Source organism: Oreochromis niloticus, linkage group LG9 (assembly GCF_001858045.2).
Source record: "Oreochromis niloticus isolate F11D_XX linkage group LG9, O_niloticus_UMD_NMBU, whole genome shotgun sequence".
NCBI lineage: Eukaryota > Metazoa > Chordata > Actinopteri > Cichliformes > Cichlidae > Oreochromis > Oreochromis niloticus.
In genome coordinates, this window is record NC_031974.2 from 3,192,293 (window position 1) to 3,214,331 (window position 22,039).

Sequence of the window (22,039 nt, forward strand, 5' to 3'; positions counted from 1 at the left end):
TGAGTTCTAAAATACAGTTAGAGTTCAGCTTTTAGCTATGATGAAATTTATTTAGGAGCTATTGATTATGTGCTTACACTTAGTGATTAAAGTGGTTGTTTTTTCTTTGATCCGGGTGTAGAATAAGTGGTTATGATGATTTTGCTTGTGAAAGGTGACGTTAGATGAGAGCTCCGTGCAGCAGCGACAGTTTTGTGCACAGGATGTTGATGATCAGATAAGGAAGCAGCAGGAAGCACATGCAGAGATGTGAGAGCAGTGCTTTAAGAGTTTTACAAATGATGAGTAAGGTTGAATAATATATAGAAATAAAAGTCAAAAAACCAAATACGTAATTAGGTTCATGTTTTGAGTAATATTAGGTTAAACCAAGTTTGAATAAAGAGAACAATTGAGGGACATAAGGTAGGGAAGCCGTAGTAGGGAGAAAGTGTTTTCTATCCTTTACAGGAGAAGATTTCCACTAGAGAGGGACCCAGAAGAGGAGCAGAGACCACTTAAGCATGAAGTGTTCTCAAGTGGGAGCGGGCCTTTTATTACTAAGACCGCCTAGATGACATGGGGTTGTCTGGTTCGCTCAGTCACAGGATCCCTAGAGAGGGTCAGAGTGGGAAAAGTGATCCTAATGTCCATGATGTCTTGGATGGACATGGGAGCAGCTGAATGGGTCGAAGAGTGACACAAGAAAATGGTGTGGTGACGTCTCTTTCAGAGACGTCAAGAGAGGGAGTGTGGGGATTAGAGAAATTATTTCCCTGCTATTGTTCATATTACCATAGCATTAATCACATAATCTCCAAGTAGGGATAGTGCATTTAAATGTTTAAACATATTGACACCTAATTAAGCTTTTATTACAGGTCCAGCAAGAACCACTTTAAACTGTTGAGTGGAATCTATAATTTTAAAGGCTTTTGAATGTTTTTATATTCTTACACTGGAGTCTTCAGTGGGGGAGAAACTGAGTTGCAGGCTGACAGGAAACGGCGTGCTTTGCAAAGTGAAACCGAAAGCAGAGTCTCAGTGCAAGTAATTCTGAGGAGCAGTTTCGATGATGCTATTATCTTTTATGCATTTATCTTTGATTAAGCTTGGATTAAGCTTTAAGTAGTTGTATTAGATTGAAACATTTGTTTTATATATTTTATATATCAGTCAAGATTATTACACACACACACACACATAGTTTCAGTTGTGCTGGCCTTCTGTCTAGTGGAAAGGTTACAAGGTCTAGCTGGGGAGCTGAGAGGTGAAACAAAGGGCAGCAGAAGCTGACATATACATACACACACATATTAGGTAGACTCATTTATATAGGTAAGAGTTTAATCATGTTTTGCAATAACTGCAAAGCTGGGGTGCGTACGTGTTAGTCTGTTCCAGGAAGTACACCAGATGTCCCAGAGATAAGCGACACCGAGGATGGTGACAGGAAGTCCCTGGGTTCGAGCCGAAGACAATGTTCTTTTTTAAAACTATGTTAAAAGTTGTCAACAGAACATTTGTGGTTTTGCATTGACGTATGCTGTATGGAGTCTGCCTGGCAACAGGCAGACTGCCAACCCTATAAAGCCTTTGTCTGACTATTGTAAGACAGTTCAACACTGCACAGTGTTTGGACTCCGCACGTGTGTACATTAAAATGTCGTCTAATTGCACCAGCCCGGATCTGTGGTTATTTTGGATTCCTCCTCAATATTTGAACCTTAACATTTGGGGCATCGTCCGGTGAGAGGGGAATTTTGGTGTAGATGGAGAGATCCGGGTCCGTGGTGATTAGACGGGCAGATACGAGTCAGTGGTCTGAAGTGAGAGACAAGCCGGCTTATACAAAGGTAAGGCACATACCTGTTGAATTTTCCAAACTGTGCCAAATTGGATATGACAAATTAAAGTCTACTCACTGAAATTACTGGTGAATGTCTGTTTTGATTTTGGTGAAAATCTCATGAGAATTGAAATTGAAATAAGGATAATGAAAGTGATAAAGTACAGTACTGAGAGAGTTAAAAGTGGTTGGAGCCGCTGAGAGAATTAAAGCAGTTGGAGCTGCTAATTTAGTGTGGTAGGGAATTTGGTCATTTTGTGGGTTGGAGCCCCATTGGTTATTCAACCCTTAAGAAGTTTCTCGGAGGTGACGCTCCCTGCTGGATAGAGAAATTTATCCTTCACCTAGCCGCGACTAGGGATAGTTTCGGGCAACATCCGAGGAGAACTGGGGAACCTCCAAAACTGTTGAGGGTTGTCCTTAATCTTAATCCTGTTTTGGGTGTAGATTGTTGTTTCAAATTATTCTTAATTACTTTAGGATGAGGAGTCTGGGACCCTTAAGAAGCGCACTTTTCTCCTTGGTAACGCTTGCGCCTGGGCAGGACGCTGACCCTTGACCTACCGGTGAGTAGGGATAGTACGGTACGACAAACCGGGAAGAACTTGGGAACCTTCAAAATTGCTAGGGGTTCAAGTCCCCTATTTTGCGCTTTTTTGGCTACCTGTAAATTAAGTTAGGGCTAGAAATCTGGACAGAGCAGTTCGAGTCTGGTCTGGTGAATTGGTCGCAAAAAGTCTGGGACTGATCGGTTGGACCGTTATGTTAAATTTATCGAAATTTGTAGGAGCTAAGAGGCCTAAAATCTGTGCAGTTGTAATTAAAAGACGTCTGTGTAATATAAAATAAGAGATCTATGTGTGAGATCAGTCTCTGTGTCAGCAGTGCACAGCCGGATGTGCACTGATGGTGTGTGAGAATGTAAATGAGCAGCGGTGACGTGCATGAAGGGTGTTGCTTTCAGTTTCGAGTGTATGGAGCTTTGTAACTATTGTTTGAAAATGTTGCTAAATGCCTGTAATTAAGAGGCGCTGTCACTTGGTGTTCGCTCGCTTTGTGGTAGAGTATCACTTCCTGTTCCTGCTCAAACACAGTGGTGTTTCTGAGTAGCTTTTCTGCTTAGCAATTTAATTTAAATCTTTTGATACATCCCTTTTTCATAGTATAATCTTAACGTGCTTCATCTGAATCACCCTTTCTGTGTACTCACTACCTAATTTATAGCCAAAGTATTCACTCACTGTCTCTTTACTGTTTCGCTAGCTTAGCTCGTAGCCAACTCGTTAGCACCATGGCTACTTCACCTGTCCCTCCTGCACTTTCCTGCTCATTGTGTCAGATGTTTAGTTACTCCTCGGCCTCCTTTAGCAGTAATGATACCTGTAACAAATGTAGCATATTTGCAGCTCTGGAGGCCAGGATTACTGAATTGGAGACTCGGCTTCGCACCCTTCATTCACCCGTAGCTAGCCAGGCCCCTGTAGCTGGTGCAGCCGAAGATAGCGCAGGCCCCGCTAGCTGTTCCCCGGCAGACCCCAAGCAGCTGGGGAAAGAGGGCGGCTGGGTGACGGTGAGGAGGAAGCATAGTCTTAAACAGAAGCCCCAGGTACACCACCAACCTGTTCATGTGTCTAACCGTTTTTCCCCACTCGGCGACACGCCCGCCGGGGGTCAAACTCTGGTAATTGGTGATTCTGTTCTCAGACATGTGAAGCTAGAGACACCGGCAACCATAGTCAATTGTCTTCCAGGGCCAGAGCAGGCGACATTGAAGGAAATTTAAAACTGCTGGCTAAGGGTAAACGTAAATACAGTAAGATCATAATTCACGTCGGCAGTAATGACACCCGGTTACGCCAATCGGAGGTCACTAAAATCAATATTGAATCGGTGTGTAACTTTGCCAAAACAATGTCGGACTCTGTAGTTTTCTCTGGTCCCCTCCCCAATCAGACCAGGAGTGACATGTTTAGCCGCATGTTCTCCTTAAATTGCTGGCTGTCTGAGTGGTGTCCCAGAAATGATGTGGGCTTCATAGATAATTGGCAAACCTTCTGGAGGAAACCTGGTCTTGTTAGGAGAGACGGCATCCATCCCACTTTGGATGGAGCAGCTCTCATTTCTAGAAATATGGACCAATTTATTAAACCCCCCAAAATATGACTATCCAGAGTTGGGACCAGGAAGCAGAGTTGCAGTCTTACACGCCTCTCTGCAGCTTCTCTCCTCCTGCTACCCCCCAAAAACCCATCTCCATTGAGACTGTGTCAGCTCCCAAAAAGACAAAAAACAAACCAAAAACCAGCAAAAAACAACTTAAACATAAAAAAATCGCAAAGAAAGAACAATACAGTATCCACATCTGAACCAAAGAGTAAAACAGTGAAATGTGGATTATTAAATATTAGGTCTCTCTCCTCCAAGTCTCTGTTAGTACATGACTTATTAATTGATCAACAAATTGATTTACTCTGCCTTACAGAAACCTGGTTGCAGCAGGATGAGTATGTTAGTTTAAATGAATCAACACCCCGAGTCATTCTAACTACCAGAAATCTCGAAGCACAGGCCGAGGGGCGGTGTGGCAGCAATTTTTCACACCAGCCTATTAATTAACGAAAGACCAAGACAGACTTTTAATTCATTTGAAAGCCTGATGCTTAGCCTCGTCCACCCCAGCTGTAAAACTCAGAAACCAGTCTTACTTGTTACCATCTATCGTCCACCTGGGCCTTACACAGAGTTTCTCTCTGATTTCTCAGACTTTTTATCTGATTTAGTGCTCAGCTCAGATAAAATAATTATTGTGGGTGATTTTAACATCCATGTAGATGCTAAAAATGACAGCCTCAACATGGCATTTAATCTGTTATTAGACTCAATTGGCTTCTCTCAAAATGTAAAAGAACCCACCCACCACTTTAATCACACTCTAGATCTTGTTTTAACGTATGGCATAGAAACTGAACATTTAACAGTGTTTCCTGAAAACCCTCTGCTGTCTGATCATTTCCTGATAACATTTACATTTACAATAATTGATTACACAGCAGTGGAGAGTAAACTTTATCAAAGTAGATGTCTTTCTGAAAGTGCTGTAACTAAGTTTAAGAATATAATCCACCCACTGTTATCATCTTCAATGCCCTGTACCAACATAGAGCAGAGCAGCTATCTGAACGCTACTCCAACAGAGGTCGATTATCTTGTTAATAATTTTACCTCCTCACTACGTACGACTCTGGATACTGTAGCTCCTGTGAAAACTAAGGCCTCAAATCCAAAGTCCCTGACTCCGTGGTATAATTCTCAAACACGTAGCCTAAAGCAGATAACTCGTAAGCTGGAGAGGAAATGGCGTGTCACAAATTTAGAGGATCATCATTTAGCCTGGAGAAATAGTTTGCTGCTTTATAAGAAAGCCCTCCGCAAAGCCAGAACATCTTACTATTCGTCACTGATTGAAGAAAATAAGAACAACCCCAGGTTTCTCTTCAGCACTGTAGCCAGGCTGACAAAAAGTCAGAGCTCTACTGAGCCAACAATCCCTTTAACGTTAACTAGTAATGACTTCATGAACTTCTTCACAAATAAAATTTTTATCATTAGAGAAAAAATTACCAATAATCATCCCACAGATGTAATATTATCTACAGCTACTTTTAGTACCATCAATGTTAAGTTAGACTCTTTTTCTCCAATTGATCTTTCTGAGTTAACTTCAATAATTAATTCCTCCAAACCATCAACGTGTCTTTTAGACCCCATTCCTACAAAACTGCTCAAAGAAGTCCTGCCATTAATTAATGCTTCAATCTTAAATATGATCAACCTATCTCTAATAATCGGCTATGTACCACAGGCCTTCAAGGTGGCTGTAGTTAAACCTTTACTTAAAAAGCCATCTCTAGACCCAGCTGTCTTAGCTAATTATAGGCCAATCTCCAACCTTCCTTTCATATCAAAAATCCTTGAAAGAGTAGTTGTCAAACAGCTAACTGATCATCTGCAGAGGAATGGCTTATTTGAAGCGTTTCAGTCAGGTTTCAGAGCTCAGCACAGCACAGAAACAGCTTTAGTGAAGGTTACAAATGATCTTCTTATGGCCTCTGACAGTGGACTCATCTCTGTGCTTGTCCTGCTAGACCTCAGTGCTGCATTTGATACTGTTGACCATAATATCCTATTAGAGCGATTAGAACATGCTGTAGGTATTACAGGTACTGCACTGCAGTGGTTTGTATCATATCTATCTAATAGACTCCAATTTGTACATGTAAATGGAGAGTCCTCTTCAGACACTAAGGTCAATTATGGTGTTCCACAGGGTTCAGTGCTAGGACCAATTCTATTTACATTATACATGCTTCCCTAAGGCAGCATCATTAGAAGACATAGCATAAATTTTCACTGCTATGCAGATGACACGCAGCTCTGTCTATCCATGAAGCCAGGTAACACAGACCAATTAGTTAAACTGCAGGAATGTCTTAAAGACATAAAGACCTGGATGGCCGCTAACTTTCTGCTTCTTAATTCAGATAAAACTGAGGTTATTGTACTCGGCCCTGAAAATCTTAGAAATATGATATCTAAGCAGATTCTTACTCTGGATGGCATTACCTTGGCCTCCAGTAACACTGTGAGAAACCTTGGAGTCATTTTTGACCAGGACATGTCCTTCAACGCACATATTAAACAAATATGTAAGACTGCTTTCTTCCATTTGCGCAACATCTCTAAAATTAGAAATATCCTGTCTCAGAGTGATGCTGAAAAACTAGTTCATGCATTTATTACTTCCAGGCTGGACTACTGTAATTCTTTATTATCAGGATGTCTTAAAAACTCGCTGAAAAGCCTTCAGCTAATCCAAAATGCTGCAGCAAGAGTACTGACAGGGACTAGAAAGAGAGAGCAGATTTCTCCTGTTTTGGCTTCCCTTCATTGGCTTCCTGTTAAATCCAGAATTGAATTCAAAATCCTGCTCCTCACATACAAGGTCTTAAATAATCAGGCCCCATCTTATCTTAATGACCTTGTAGTACCATATCACCCTATTAGAGCACTTCGCTCTTGCACTGCAGGCCTACTTGTTGTTCCTAGAGTATTTAAAAGTAGAATGGGAGGCAGAGCCTTCAGTTTTCAGGCCCCTCTTCTGTGGAACCAACTTCCAGTTTGGATTCGGGAGACAGACACTATCTCTACTTTCAAGATTAGGCTTAAAACTTTCCTTTTTGCTAAAGCATATAGTTAGGGCTGGACCAGGTGACCCTGAATCCTCCCTTAGTTATGCTGCAATAGACGTAGGCTGCCGGGTATTCCCATGATGCATTGAGTTTTTCCCTTCCAGTCACCTTTCTCACTCACTATGTGTTAATAGACCTCTCTGCATCGAATCATATCTGTTATTAATCTCTGTCTCTCTTCCACAGCATGTCTTTATCCTATTTTCCTTCTTTCACCCCAACCGGTCGCAGCAGATGGCCGCCCCTCCCTGAGCCTGGTTCTGCCGGAGGTTTCTTCCTGTTAAAGGGGAGTTTTTCCTTCCCACTGTCGCCAAAGTGCTTGCTCATAGGGGGTCATATGATTGTTGGGTTTTTCTCTGTATTTATTATTGTGCTATCTACTGTACAATATAAAGCGCCATGAGGCGACTTTTGTTGTGATTTGGCGCTATATAAATAAAATTGAATTGAATTGAATTGAAGAGGCTGGTTTTGCGTATTACGAGAGTATAAATAGAGTTTGAATTCATTATTGTGGATGTATAGTCATTGACTGAGTTTTGACATATATATATAGATTGAGTGTATTGTACAGTACCTAAGACCACTATATATTTTCCTGTAGTAACCTCTCTTGAGTAATAAATGGTGGTGTGTTTTATTTTTTCAGTTATGTGTGTGTGGTGTGAGCAGCTGTGAGAATGATTAGAGGTTTCAGTTTTTTCTTTTCTTTTGACTTGCTCTTTCTGATTATGGAAGGCATGTCCAAAATACTCATATGAAAGCGTATTTTGAGGGATTTTAACCGTGTGAATGCTGTCAGTATTTGATTTGAGTGACTCTGCGTGATTTGTCTGAGTGAGTGAAAAGGTGGAAGTTTGAGAGAAAAGGCAAGGTGTGTGAGACGATTCATGTCTGAAAGAGGTTAGAACATTTAAGGGTGTGTATGAAATATATTTCTTTTGTGATGTAAAGTAGGATGTTTTAAAGTTTGAAAGTGCTTTTAATTCAAGAAATCCATGAGTGATGTTATGAGAGGTTGAGTTTATTTTTTCTGATTGAAAACACATAAGTGTATACACTTGGTACACCCACTTAAGAAATTATTGTGTGACTGATGCTACAAAACTGACCTAAAGAAGGGTGAAGGGTGATGTGTGTGAAGAAGTGTTAATTGTCCTGATGTTTGAAAGAGCTCTATTTAAATGTGTGTGAGTGAAATGAAGGTGTATTGTTTTTAGATCAGGATTTAGTAGAATTAAAGAGGGTTTTTAGACTATAAATATAAAGAGAGACAGAGTCTGCAGAAACAGGAAATGTGTGTGTGTGTGTCTGGGACAGGAACTTTGCATGCCCATAAAAGGGGAAACTCACGGTGACGCACCCAGAGAAGAGAGACAGACGAGTTAACTCTAGGCAGACGAAGCAAATGGAGGTTTTAAGATAAAAAATGAATATGATACTAATTATATGCTTTAGTGTGCCAATACAGGTGGACTTCTCTCAACATGGAACTTTGAGTAACCGGCAAAAAGGATAGAGGAACAATTGGGAAAAACAGGCCACTTTTTGGCTAAAATTTATAGCTTCACCTCTCACTTTGTCCCTGAAACTGAGAAGAAACTCAAAGGACAGTCAATTTCCTGATGAAGACCGACAGAACATCGTGGACTTGAAGAATTAACTGAAGCTAAAAGACAGTGCAAGCGAAAGCAGTAACACTGACGACGACTGATGAGTCCAGCAGTATGAAAGAAAGCACGTGATGCAACATGCATGCTGGTGAAGAACAGTGTGATATGTCTGCTTGAAGGCAATGACTCTCATATTTGCCAAGCTTGGAGCAATCTTGGAAGAGAAGACTGAAAAGATGAATGGAGAAGAAAACAGAGCAAATGAAAATAAGACTGAAGGCATTGAAGGTGATATTTTGCCAGACTGGAACTTAACTTCGAAGAAGAATACTGAAAGATCAAAACAGAGAAGAAACAGACTGTGTTTGTTGGAGCTTTGAAGGCCGAACAGGACACTGTGAATGAAAAAGGACCAGTGAGAGGTGAACCTGCACGAGTTTGACTGCGAGAATATAGGATATGATTGGATTGAAAAGTGAAGCCGGAACTCATGATTGTTTAGGGATGTCCACCATATCACGTTTAAAAGAGGTAAACATGAATAGAAAACACACATACACAAATTGTTACATGTGAAATTATTTTTGAAATGAATCAGAAGTGAGATAGTTTGAATCTAAAGCTCAGTGAAAAGATGCATAAATTAAATATGGATACATAACAAAAAAAAAAAAAATGCAATGAAGAGCACAATATAGGATGCAATGAAGATGCAGCTTACACTTAATTAAGATGATCACATGGCATGCAACGAAGAAAGCAGCTTACACTCAATTAACATGAAATGCAACGAGGAAAACGCTTATATTCATATTCATGACATAAACATGACATAACTGGTATTTGTGACAGGAAAAAGAGAGAGAAGTGGGTCGTTTAAACACTCGTGATAATAATGAAAATGTCTTAGTTTTGTTATTTTTAGGAGCAAAGCAGACCTGGATCAATTTCCCACTCCAGCGGTCGGAAGGAAATTAGAGGTTAACACCAATGGATAAGTTAAGGCAAGTTTCTGGTTGAATTGTTCACAGCATGATGTGTCCATGAACCTGAAAAGCAAGCCCTAACACCTGGCTGAAGACCAGGAGGGCTGTTATTTAAGGTGGGAAATTAAAATTTGGGTTAGTAATTCAGGGAAGGAGAAAACTGACTGTTTAAGTGGAGAATTGGGAAGGTGTCTGAAATACTGCAAAGCAACATATGCAAAACCACACATATAAACAGAGAATGCACTAACCTTACAAAGACAAGCTCATGAAGATTAATGCATAGAGATTGATTAAACCTGGCTAAGAAAACAAGCATACGCAATGAAGATCAGCTTGCTAATTGTATGAGTGATAGAATGGTGTGAATGGTTAATAAAATAGACTTACAGCTTGAAGTTGACTCAAAGGAGTTATATGACAGGGGAGTGAGTTATGGAAATTAACAGAAGAAAAGTGATTAAAGCAGTTTTAAAAGAGTGAGTTAGGAGTACTTTTGCACTGATTGATAAAAGGAAGTGATTAGTATAGAAAGAAAATGAAAATAATTCAATAATGTGTTAAGGTTTAAACTTGTATTTCTCTTGGCAAGTTGACTTGTTGAGATGAATCAGTATGCAAATTAGCTGGAGTGACTGGTGACGAAGACACTTCCTGTGTGTGTGTGTGTCTGAGGCTTTCAGTTCAAGAGACAGAGCGGTGGCTGGGGAGGATCATTTGGTGAAATATATAAGGGTAAAGTATCAGGATAATTGATTACGGTGGTCAGGTCTGTTCAGAGGTGCAGATTGGGACAGGAAATTTATAATTTAGTGAGGATATGTTGTTGTAATGGGCTTATATCTGAGGCTGAGTCTGAGCCTGAGACATCGTTGTGTGCAGAATGGTGCAGCTTGTGATGAGGTCCAGGGTGCACTGAACGGGTGAACTTTGAGATTGTTTCAGATTTTTGAGGCGGTTGTTTCTATTTCAAGAGAGGGAGTTTGATTAAACATGGTTATGTCTGAGAGGGGCCCAAAATTTTTGTAGTAGTGCACTCAGAAAAAACCTGTCAGGTGATTTTGTTTTGTACTTTGATGAGCTAATAAGTAGCTCTCTTTTTCATTTTTGTTCTAAGCAGGCCTGGAAGAGAGTGAACTGACGGCGCTGACAAAATTACCGAGTACGAAAATCAGGTGGGCTTTCCAGATCATAATTGGCGGCGGAGGAGTCTACCGGTGGAGACCTGATTGGTTGCGAGTCTCTGTCTAAAAGGCAATTCAATCCAGTCAAAAGTATAGAGAACTATTTTCCTAAAAAGGAAAACGAAATAAAACAAATGATTGAGCTCATTTTGCTGATGTGGAGCATCTGATGACGTGCGCAGAAGGCTGCAGTATCAGCAAAAATATCATGTGTGAATGCATGTGAGTGAATGTGAGTGATTGGACCAAGGGGGGAAATAAATAAAAGGTTGACAAACAGGAGTGGAAGACTTAATTCTGGGGATGCTGATGTTTCCTTTGAGTGAATTTCTGTTTTATTGATTTGGGTTAGACCATGTTATTACATTATAAAATGCTGAATGCTAAAAGGGAAACATTGTTTGATGAAACTCAAGTTACCATTAACTGAGGTGACACATGATTAATAACTGTTCTGTTTAAGTTTGTTTTTGTCATGACACAGACTGGATCATAAAGGGGGAGTTGAGTATGAAATGAAAAGTACAGGTTTTGTTTCCAGGAAATTCCAAGGATCCAGACTTTGAAGGGAGCAGGGGCCCGTTCTTCGTACCTCGCTTACTACATCCAAGATCAAATGACACATCCAAGATCAAATCATCGCGCTAACTTTGAGCTCGCTAATCCGGTTCTCCGAACACACCTGTTGTTGACGATTAGTACAGCTGGATGAAGTAATCTGAGATCACTGGGTGGCTTAAAAGGGGCTACGCATCGATAGTAGAAACATTGATCGGCAACCCTGTGATTGGTCGGCGAAGATGTCGAAGGAGCGCGCTCAGTATTTTACGGTAGCAGAGCAAGAACTCTTGATTGAGGGATTTCAGGAGTTTCAGAGTTTAATTAAAACGCAAGGGAACACTGCAAAGGCTGCAAAAGCAAGGAGAGAGGGCTGGCAGAAAGTTGCTGACAAATTAAACTCGTAAGTAATTTATTATATTATATTACATCATATCCTCTTTCACATTAGAGCCACAACAGGACCCACTAGAACATGGGAACAAGTAAAAGTGAAATATAAGAATATTCCACAGAATGGTAATATTTATCACTTATATTGCTTTTAGTCTCTTGAAAAGAGACCCTGAAATAATCTTTGTTTGTTCATAACAGCAACCAAGAAAAGGGCAGAGCAAATAAAGACAGGTGGTGGTCCTGCACCCCCTCGTCACACCCCGGCTTTTTGTACTGTGACATTTATTGACATTGTGGGTTTTTTTGTGTGTAGTTTTACATAACACTCCATCACTTTTACCTGTTCCCATGCAAGGGGTGACTGAAGCATGCACAGTAAGTTGGGAGATATATATATATATATATATATATACATATACATATATATATATATATATATGGAGAGAGAGAGAGAGAGAGAGAGAGAGTGTGAGAGAGTGTGAGAGAGAGAGAGAGAGAGAGTGAGTGAGAGAGAGAGAGAGTGTGTTAAGTAAATAATACCCTCACGGGAGAATCGATATCTCTCTATGAGCACACTGTCGCGCTGAGCTAAAGGATCCTGTCTATCCCGCAATATCCGCTAAATTCTGTAAACTCTCCTTATCAATCTTGCACCTTCCTTGCTCGCGTACAAACAGACAGGACATGGCTGCGACAGACTTCCCAAATCCACCTTCGCTTTTATAGCCGTGGTCTCTCATCTTGATTACACGAAGTAATTTTTATTACTACTCTAAAATATGAATTACATCTGGAATGATCTACTACATGTAATAGAATGCTTAATAGTACATTTCCCTTTTTTTCGGAAATGACCTGTATGTATCTGTATGAAATCAATAAAAGAATCAAATGCTGCATTATCTTTAGTTACATTGATAATATTTATTTATGGACAAACAGTGGCGAAATATCGCTGTTGCTTTCATATAACTGCAGTGGACATACCTGAGTGGCTGCGATCTAATCCTGTTTACATAAAGTAAGCCTGCTCCCGAGCAGGTTTACGCTTACGGATCTGTTGCTATGACAGCAAGTCCCAGATGAGCTTCGGAGAACCGAACGATCCAAGATCACGCGAAATCGTCAACATTCAAATCTGGCTAACTTACTTAGCGAGGTACGAAGAACGGGCCCCAGGAGTTCGAGAAGATTTGACATAATGATTAAACTGATTTTATTCCTTAAATACAGGGTTTTCAGGGCTGGAGCAAAATACCGGAGAGGAGGATTGCTGAGCTGTTCTGAGAAATGATATGACTAACCCTTTTTTCCCTTTTAATTTCCTAAGCTTGGGTGAAGCATTTTGAGTTTTTTGCCACATGAGATGTGTCAAAAAAGAGAGGGATTTAAGGTTTAATTTGTTTAATTTGAAATGGGTTTTAGTATGATTTTATAACTATTGGGGGGCTTTTTTGTGATAATTTAGATATGGTAAAACTGAGGCAGGAATTGTTATTTTCATGTTTAAGTTAAAGGATTAAAATGAACTGAATTCGGTTTAGAAGATAAAATGCGGTGTTCATAAGGAGTTGTACACCAAACTTAGAGGGAAACTGTGGGAATAATAATAATAACGGGGAAGATTAGTGAAGATTTTACGAGTAGAAAATGTGTGATTTCTTTTTGACTTTTAGAATAAGTTGTTATAATGTAGGCTTTAGAAACAGATAGTAAATAGATTTATTTCTAGGGTAGAGGAGAGCTTTTTATGAGGATGTTAAAAGTGTCACTGACCCAAATGAATAGCATTGAAGATTATATACATAGGAATGATCTCATACACATTGCATTTTGTGCTTATTAAAGAAATGTTGCTCAAGTCAATAACTGAAGGTCAAAAGCTTTGTTTGGCGCGATGTCTAAGCAATTTATTGTGCAAGATGACAGAGCATTGAAGGCTGCGCACGCTTACAGACATATAGAGTTCATCAACACCTATGACAGTATTGAATTGAGGCCAAGGGCCTGAAAGTCATTTAGCTTTTATCTGAATTTGAGTTGGCCCAATAACAAGTGACAGAAAAGAGGAACTGAATAGGAGTTCCGCTTGTAACTAAACTGTGTGACATGTAAAATATTGAGATAACACATGCAGCTCTAAATTAGTCTTATTATATAAAATGGAGTTACAGAATAACAAATGCTTGTTGAAGTGACCAAGTTTTTTGTTTAAAACAGGAGCAAAGGGAGAAAGCTTATATATTTTGGTTAAGTCTGATAAAGTATAAATTAGAGTGTATCATTACATTAAGAGCAGCAAAATGAAATAAAATGTTATACCAAGAACAGGTTATAACACAGGAAATGTGAGTTCTAAAATACAGTTAGAGTTCAGCTTTTAGCTATGATGAAATTTATTTAGGAGCTATTGATTATGTGCTTACACTTAGTGATTAAAGTGGTTGTTTTTTCTTTGATCCGGGTGTAGAATAAGTGGTTATGATGATTTTGCTTGTGAAAGGTGACGTTAGATGAGAGCTCCGTGCAGCAGCGACAGTTTTGTGCACAGGATGTTGATGATCAGATAAGGAAGCAGCAGGAAGCACATGCAGAGATGTGAGAGCAGTGCTTTAAGAGTTTTACAAATGATGAGTAAGGTTGAATAATATATAGAAATAAAAGTCAAAAAACCAAATACGTAATTAGGTTCATGTTTTGAGTAATATTAGGTTAAACCAAGTTTGAATAAAGAGAACAATTGAGGGACATAAGGTAGGGAAGCCGTAGTAGGGAGAAAGTGTTTTCTATCCTTTACAGGAGAAGATTTCCACTAGAGAGGGACCCAGAAGAGGAGCAGAGACCACTTAAGCATGAAGTGTTCTCAAGTGGGAGCGGGCCTTTTATTACTAAGACCGCCTAGATGACATGGGGTTGTCTGGTTCGCTCAGTCACAGGATCCCTAGAGAGGGTCAGAGTGGGAAAAGTGATCCTAATGTCCATGATGTCTTGGATGGACATGGGAGCAGCTGAATGGGTCGAAGAGTGACACAAGAAAATGGTGTGGTGACGTCTCTTTCAGAGACGTCAAGAGAGGGAGTGTGGGGATTAGAGAAATTATTTCCCTGCTATTGTTCATATTACCATAGCATTAATCACATAATCTCCAAGTAGGGATAGTGCATTTAAATGTTTAAACATATTGACACCTAATTAAGCTTTTATTACAGGTCCAGCAAGAACCACTTTAAACTGTTGAGTGGAATCTATAATTTTAAAGGCTTTTGAATGTTTTTATATTCTTACACTGGAGTCTTCAGTGGGGGAGAAACTGAGTTGCAGGCTGACAGGAAACGGCGTGCTTTGCAAAAGTGAAACCGAAAGCAGAGTCTCAGTGCAAGTAATTCTGAGGAGCAGTTTCGATGATGCTATTATCTTTTATGCATTTATCTTTGATTAAGCTTGGATTAAGCTTTAAGTAGTTGTATTAGATTGAAACATTTGTTTTATATATTTTATATATCAGTCAAGATTATTACACACACACACACACATAGTTTCAGTTGTGCTGGCCTTCTGTCTAGTGGAAAGGTTACAAGGTCTAGCTGGGGAGCTGAGAGGTGAAACAAAGGGCAGCAGAAGCTGACATATACATACACACACATATTAGGTAGACTCATTTATATAGGTAAGAGTTTAATCATGTTTTGCAATAACTGCAAAGCTGGGGTGCGTACGTGTTAGTCTGTTCCAGGAAGTACACCAGATGTCCCAGAGATAAGCGACACCGAGGATGGTGACAGGAAGCCCCTGGGTTCGAGCCGAAGACAATGTTCTTTTTTAAAACTATGTTAAAAGTTGTCAACAGAACATTTGTGGTTTTGCATTGACGTATGCTGTATGGAGTCTGCCTGGCAACAGGCAGACTGCCAACCCTATAAAGCCTTTGTCTGACTATTGTAAGACAGTTCAACACTGCACAGTGTTTGGACTCCGCACGTGTGTACATTAAAATGTCGTCTAATTGCACCAGCCCGGATCTGTGGTTATTTTGGATTCCTCCTCAATATTTGAACCTTAACACTCTGTAACACAATAACTGGGGATGAATTTCTGCCTGCAGCTGACCAGGAACAGCTCCCATATGTAGTGGAAAGCTGCCATGTGGTCTGTTTTCAGTCGGTAGGCTCTGGTCCTCTTGGCATCAAAGCAACAGGGAATATCTTCAAATCTTTGAATTGACATAGTGGCCTTGTACCAGAGGACTCCCAAACACACTGACTGGTATATCCCAGTTCTTCTCACTTCCTGCAAGAACAGTCAATCCAATGAAGGCCATGACCTCATGTTTGGTTACATTTTTCCGCTCTTTTCTCGTCTGTGGCTACTCTTCATGCCTCCATGTTTGTGCATGTCAGCACCTGACAGTACTAAACCCAGGTGCAGGCCCTGGCCGACCACTCAGAATATTGTGGCTTGGTGTTTGAGCCTGGCTGAGAGGTAACTCTGAAACACGCCCCCTCCTTCGTTCCTCCTTTGCTCCATATTGACTTATTCAGATGGACTCACGCATTTGTTTGGCTGCCTGCTGTCTGCTCTGGAGAATGACAAACATGCTAATAATAGAAAAGAATAAATACTGTAGGATGGCTCTATAATGTAGGATGAACACTGATGGATCATCTGTGCAGGAAAGATGAGCTAAATCATCAGTGAGTCTCTGATATGAACGTTTTTTACCCATGTGATGTGGGACGTATCCTGCCTAGAACCTGTGACACACACAGGTGTGTAACACTTCCTGTTTACCTCCTTTTTTACAGTTATTATTGTGTATTTTATGTTGATGATTGTTGGTGTGACAGTTTGGGTAGTAATGTCCTCACTGACTGTCCCATAGATGGGACCTGATGTCATAAGACTTCCTTTTACAGTTTTAAACTTTTTTAAATCTTTACTGTCAACTCGTCTGTTGATGATGAAGTCGCTGTAATCTGCACGGAGGGGGGTGGATCCACCTCCAGAGGGTGGAGCGAGTCATGCTGAGAGGGCGGGGCTGTTTTTTGGATGAACCTGTGGTCAGTTTGTGGGGAACAGATTAGCATTAGCAAGTAAACGAGCTGCAGTGATTATTATTACGACAGGTGAGCTTTGTTTAAAAAACCCACGTCAGCCGACACATGTGATGGAAGAATGACTCTTCAGCATATTACTGATGAGCTGCATGACAGACAGCCACATCCTGTCTCACAGGCCTCACAGTGGTTTCACCCTTGACCCCAGTGAGGGTAATGACCCCCTCCTTCTTTCACCTCTTGGCTCAGCAGGCGGTAAAAACTGTCTGTGCCATGAAGGATTTTACATACAGAGCGTAGCATACAACAGCTTTGCAGGCCACTCAGTGTCTTTGTGAAGCTATGCTACGTCACAGTTCTACAGAGCAGTTGTAGTCTGTACTTAAGCTTAAATTCTACAACAATTCCCAGAGATTCCTTTGTGTTTGTCACCAGTCTGCTGGTAGTCGGCATGCACAGGTGACTCAGAGAATCTACCTGAATTTGAAAGCGTTATTTTCAGGCTGAAAAAAAAATGGAGCGATATTTGAAACCTTTAAAAGAAAACGAACATCAAGATGAAACAAACTCACGACCTCCTGCACCAACTGAAGGAACGTCTGACAGGACAGGAAACGTGAAGAAGTACAACAGCGAGCGGGAAACAGCCTGATTTACAACGCTAAGGAGCAACTTTTATTTTGTCAGTACTGCTCAGAAACCAGACAGGCAGGGGCGGATCTAGAGAAATTTTCTTAGGGTGGCAAAGAAATCAAATGGGGTGGCAAAATCAAAGCCTTTTTTTCAAACACATATGCAGGTGGTTACATATGGTTAAAATAATTCAAATGCAGTAAGTATACACGTTTTTCATATAAATATAGTCTATAACTTAATTATTGTCTGTAGCCCACATAATTACACACTTTAGTTACATAAAACATGTGAGTTTTGATCTTATGTACTGTACAGCCTGTATAATAAATAAATATGTAGCCCAATAAGTATAAAATCCAGAAAGCTACACAACATGGGGCGGTTCATTTACAAACACAAGTCTAACTTAAGTTTCACTGTTTTTTGTTAGAAAACAATCACATTGTTACAGCTTAAATTACACAAAATGTCAGAAATCTGCACTGTCATGAACAAAAATTTAAACCTAATTTTTCATGATTTGTTGGATCAACCCAGTGAGGTCTGAAATACAACCGGACATTTTTGACTAATTTTGAATTTACGTTTGTATTTCACCCTCAAATTGTTTCATTTTATTTTTTTCCCCTTGCCTTGTTTGGGATCTTTTCAGCTCAACTGAATTTAGTTGTTTTTGTCACTGACATACTGCATTAGTATCACTGATCTGAAATCACACAAAGAACTTAAAATCCTAGTAGTATTTTTTACTGTAAAAAAACCCATAGATATGTTGAGTAAACTTTTATAACTTGAAATGCAAATATAAAATGTACATTTTGTAAACATATACAACTATTTATCTAAAAATGCCGTTCTTTTTTCATTTTGTACAACCATTTAAAAATATTACTAAAACTAAAATCAGAGAATAATCAGCTGTCGCAATAAGATGCCCCACAAATGATGTGTGCCAGTAAAAAAAAAAGTTTGTCCACCACCAGACTAACTAACTATACACTCCACACTAAACGTCACAAATCTCCCACATCTAAAAACTCTCTCTCTCTCGCTCGCTCTGTCTCGCTGCCGTCACTGTCACTCCCAAAACTCTCCCCTCTTCTTAAACAACCAAATGTCACGTGTTGACTTTTTTAAAATTGGAAACATGTGGCCTTATTTCTTTCTTTACTGTTTTCACGCTGTCCTTAGAAAACGCTTAAAACACACACACACACAAACATGACGACAGTATTTAGAAAAAAGCGTGGCTTATATATATTATCATAACTCTGGATTTACTGCCTGTAATTAAAATTTAAAAACTTTGAAGTCCAAATTTTCAATGTGGGCTGAAATAGAGACTCAGCGTGGCTGCAGCTTGTTGCTATGTCAGCTTAAAATAGTCATGTGATTTGGAGGTGCAGCGTGTCCGTGGACCACAGAGGGTTAATAACACTCACCTTCCTTCCATTTCCAGAGTGTAACATCCAACCACCTGTGTAAAATCCGAAATTCCCATGGTGTTGTTCAAAATGTGCCCTGGCACAATCATAAGCATCGCTCGCTACTGAAAACAAGAAAAAAGCCGGTCCTGCTATGGGCTGAACCATTTGTTAATGGTGGAGGGGGGGACACTATGCAATATCTTCAGTTTTAGCATTTATATTCACTGTTGACTGTAACTACGCTCAAACTGTTAATGCTATCTTATTTTAATAAACAACACTGTCATATGCAAAACTGGGGTGGCACTTGGGGTGGCAAGGGATCATTTTAGGGTGGCACTTGCCACCCCATGCCACCCTTCTAGATCCGCCCCTGCAGACAGGCCCTACAGGGAGTGCAGAATTATTAGGCAAATGAGTATTTTGTCCACATCATCCTCTTCATGCATGTTGTCTTACTCCAAGCTGTATAGGCTCGAAAGCCTACTACCAATTAAGCATATTAGGTGATGTGCATCTCTGTAATGAGAAGGGGTGTGGTCTAATGACATCAACACCCTATAGCAGGTGTGCATAATTATTAGGCAACTTCCTTTCCTTTGGCAAAATGGGTCAAAAGAAGGACTTGACAGGCTCAGAAAAGTCAAAAATAGTGAGATATCTTGCAGAGGGATGCAGCAGTCTTAAAATTGCAAAGCTTCTGAAGCGTGATCATCGAACAATCAAGCGTTTCATTCAAAATAGTCAACAGGGTCGCAAGAAGCGTGTGGAAAAACCAAGGCGCAAAATAACTGCCCATGAACTGAGAAAAGTCAAGCGTGCAGCTGCCAAGATGCCACTTGCCACCAGTTTGGCCATATTTCAGAGCTGCAACATCACTGGAGTGCCCAAAAGCACAAGGTGTGCAATACTCAGAGACATGGCCAAGGTAAGAAAGGCTGAAAGACCACCACCACTGAACAAGACACACAAGCTGAAACGTCAAGACTGGGCCAAGAAATATCTCAAGACTGATTTTTCTAAGGTTTTATGGACTGATGAAATGAGAGTGAGTCTTGATGGGCCAGATGGATGGGCCCGTGGCTGGATTGGTAAAGGGCAGAGAGCTCCAGTCCCACTCAGACGCCAGCAAGGTGGAGGTGGAGTACTGGTTTGGGCTGGTATCATCAAAGATGAGCTTGTGGGGCCTTTTCGGGTTGAGGATGGAGTCAAGCTCAACTCCCAGTCCTACTGCCAGTTTCTGGAAGACACCTTCTTCAAGCAGTGGTACAGGAAGAAGTCTGCATCCTTCAAGAAAAACATGATTTTCATGCAGGACAATGCTCCATCACACGCGTCCAAGTACTCCACAGCGTGGCTGGCAAGAAAGGGTATAAAAGAAGAAAAACTAATGACATGGCCTCCTTGTTCACCTGATCTGAACCCCATTGAGAACCTGTGGTCCATCATCAAATGTGAGATTTACAAGGAGGGAAAACAGTACACCTCTCTGAACAGTGTCTGGGAGGCTGTGGTTGCTGCTGCACGCAATGTTGATGGTGAACAGATCAAAACACTGACAGAATCCATGGATGGCAGGCTTTTGAGTGTCCTTGCAAAGAAAGGTGGCTATATTGGTCGCTGATTTGTTTTTGTTTTGTTTTTGAATGTCAGAAATGTATATTTGTGAATGTGGAGATGTTATATTGGTTTCACTGGTAAAAATAAATAATTGAAATGGGTATATATTTGTTTTTTGTTAAGTTGCCTAATAATTATGCACAGTAATAGTCACCTGCACACACAGATATCCCCCTAAAATAGCTAAAACTAAAAACAAACTAAACACTACTTCCAAAAACATTCAGCTTTGATATTAATGAGTTTTTTGGGTTCATTGAGAACATGGTTGTTGTTCAATAATAAAATTATTCCTCAAAAATACAACTTGCCTAATAATTCTGTACTCCCTGTATGTCGTGGAACATAATGCTGAAATGCTGTAAGAGCAGGCTGAGGATCCACATCTGATATCAGAGTAACACACCGCTTGGTTATGTGCACTCATCATCAGTCAGTGTGCTTTCTGATTGGTTGCTGACCTAGGGTTACCTGTTTACTCTCACCTGCTTCTGTTTGCTCAATCTGTGAGGTCATGAACCAACAAAAGACACAAACTGATCAGTTCATAGCAACAGCCATCAGTCTGTCATCCATCCAACAATCATCCATCCATCCATCCTTCATCCATCCATCAATCATCCATCCATCATTCATCCAACAATCCATCCATCCATCATTGATCCAACAATCATCCATCCATCCAACAATCATCCATCCATTCTTCATCCATCCATTCTCCATCCATCCTTCATCCAACAATCATCCATCCAACCATCCATCCTTCATCCAACAATCATCCATCCATCCATCCATCCATCCATCAATCAATCATCCATCCATCCTTCATTCATTCAACAATCATCCATCCAACCATCAATCAATCATCCATCCATCCTTCATCCATCCAGCCCAGTTTACAGTAATAAAGTAGATCAGCTGTTTCCCAGCAGCTGTTGGATCAGCAGGTTTGATTCCTCCTTGAGTTCAGCGCTCTGGCCTTTTTTCCTCGGCTGTGACGTCTAGACTGTATTTTAGATCATGTGTGTGTAGAGTCGCGACGACGTCACTCTTAGAAACAGATGGCAGTGGATTCCTTTGTTTTAGGTTTGAGCTGTTAGCTTCCAGAGTGGGTTACTACTAGGGATGGGTATCGTTTAGGTTTTATCCGATACCGGTGCCAAACCGGTACTTTTGAAACGGTGCCAGTGCTTAAACGGTGCTCGAACCGGTGCTTAAAGAATGGAGAACACAAAATTTGTCCAAAAACCGCTCATGTTCAGCTGGTTTTTTTTGTAAAAAGATAACAATGTTAGCCTTTTCTGCAGCTATAGGGCATATATGGTCTCACTCTTGGCTGGAAGCAGTGCTTAAACAATGGAAAAAACACAAACTTTGTCCAAAAACCTCTCATGTTTAACTGTTTTCCACTTTGTCTTTGGTCATTTTAGCCTTTTTGGCCAGGGTAAAGGGAGTATCTGCCATCAAACAAGAAGACAGCCGCATGTA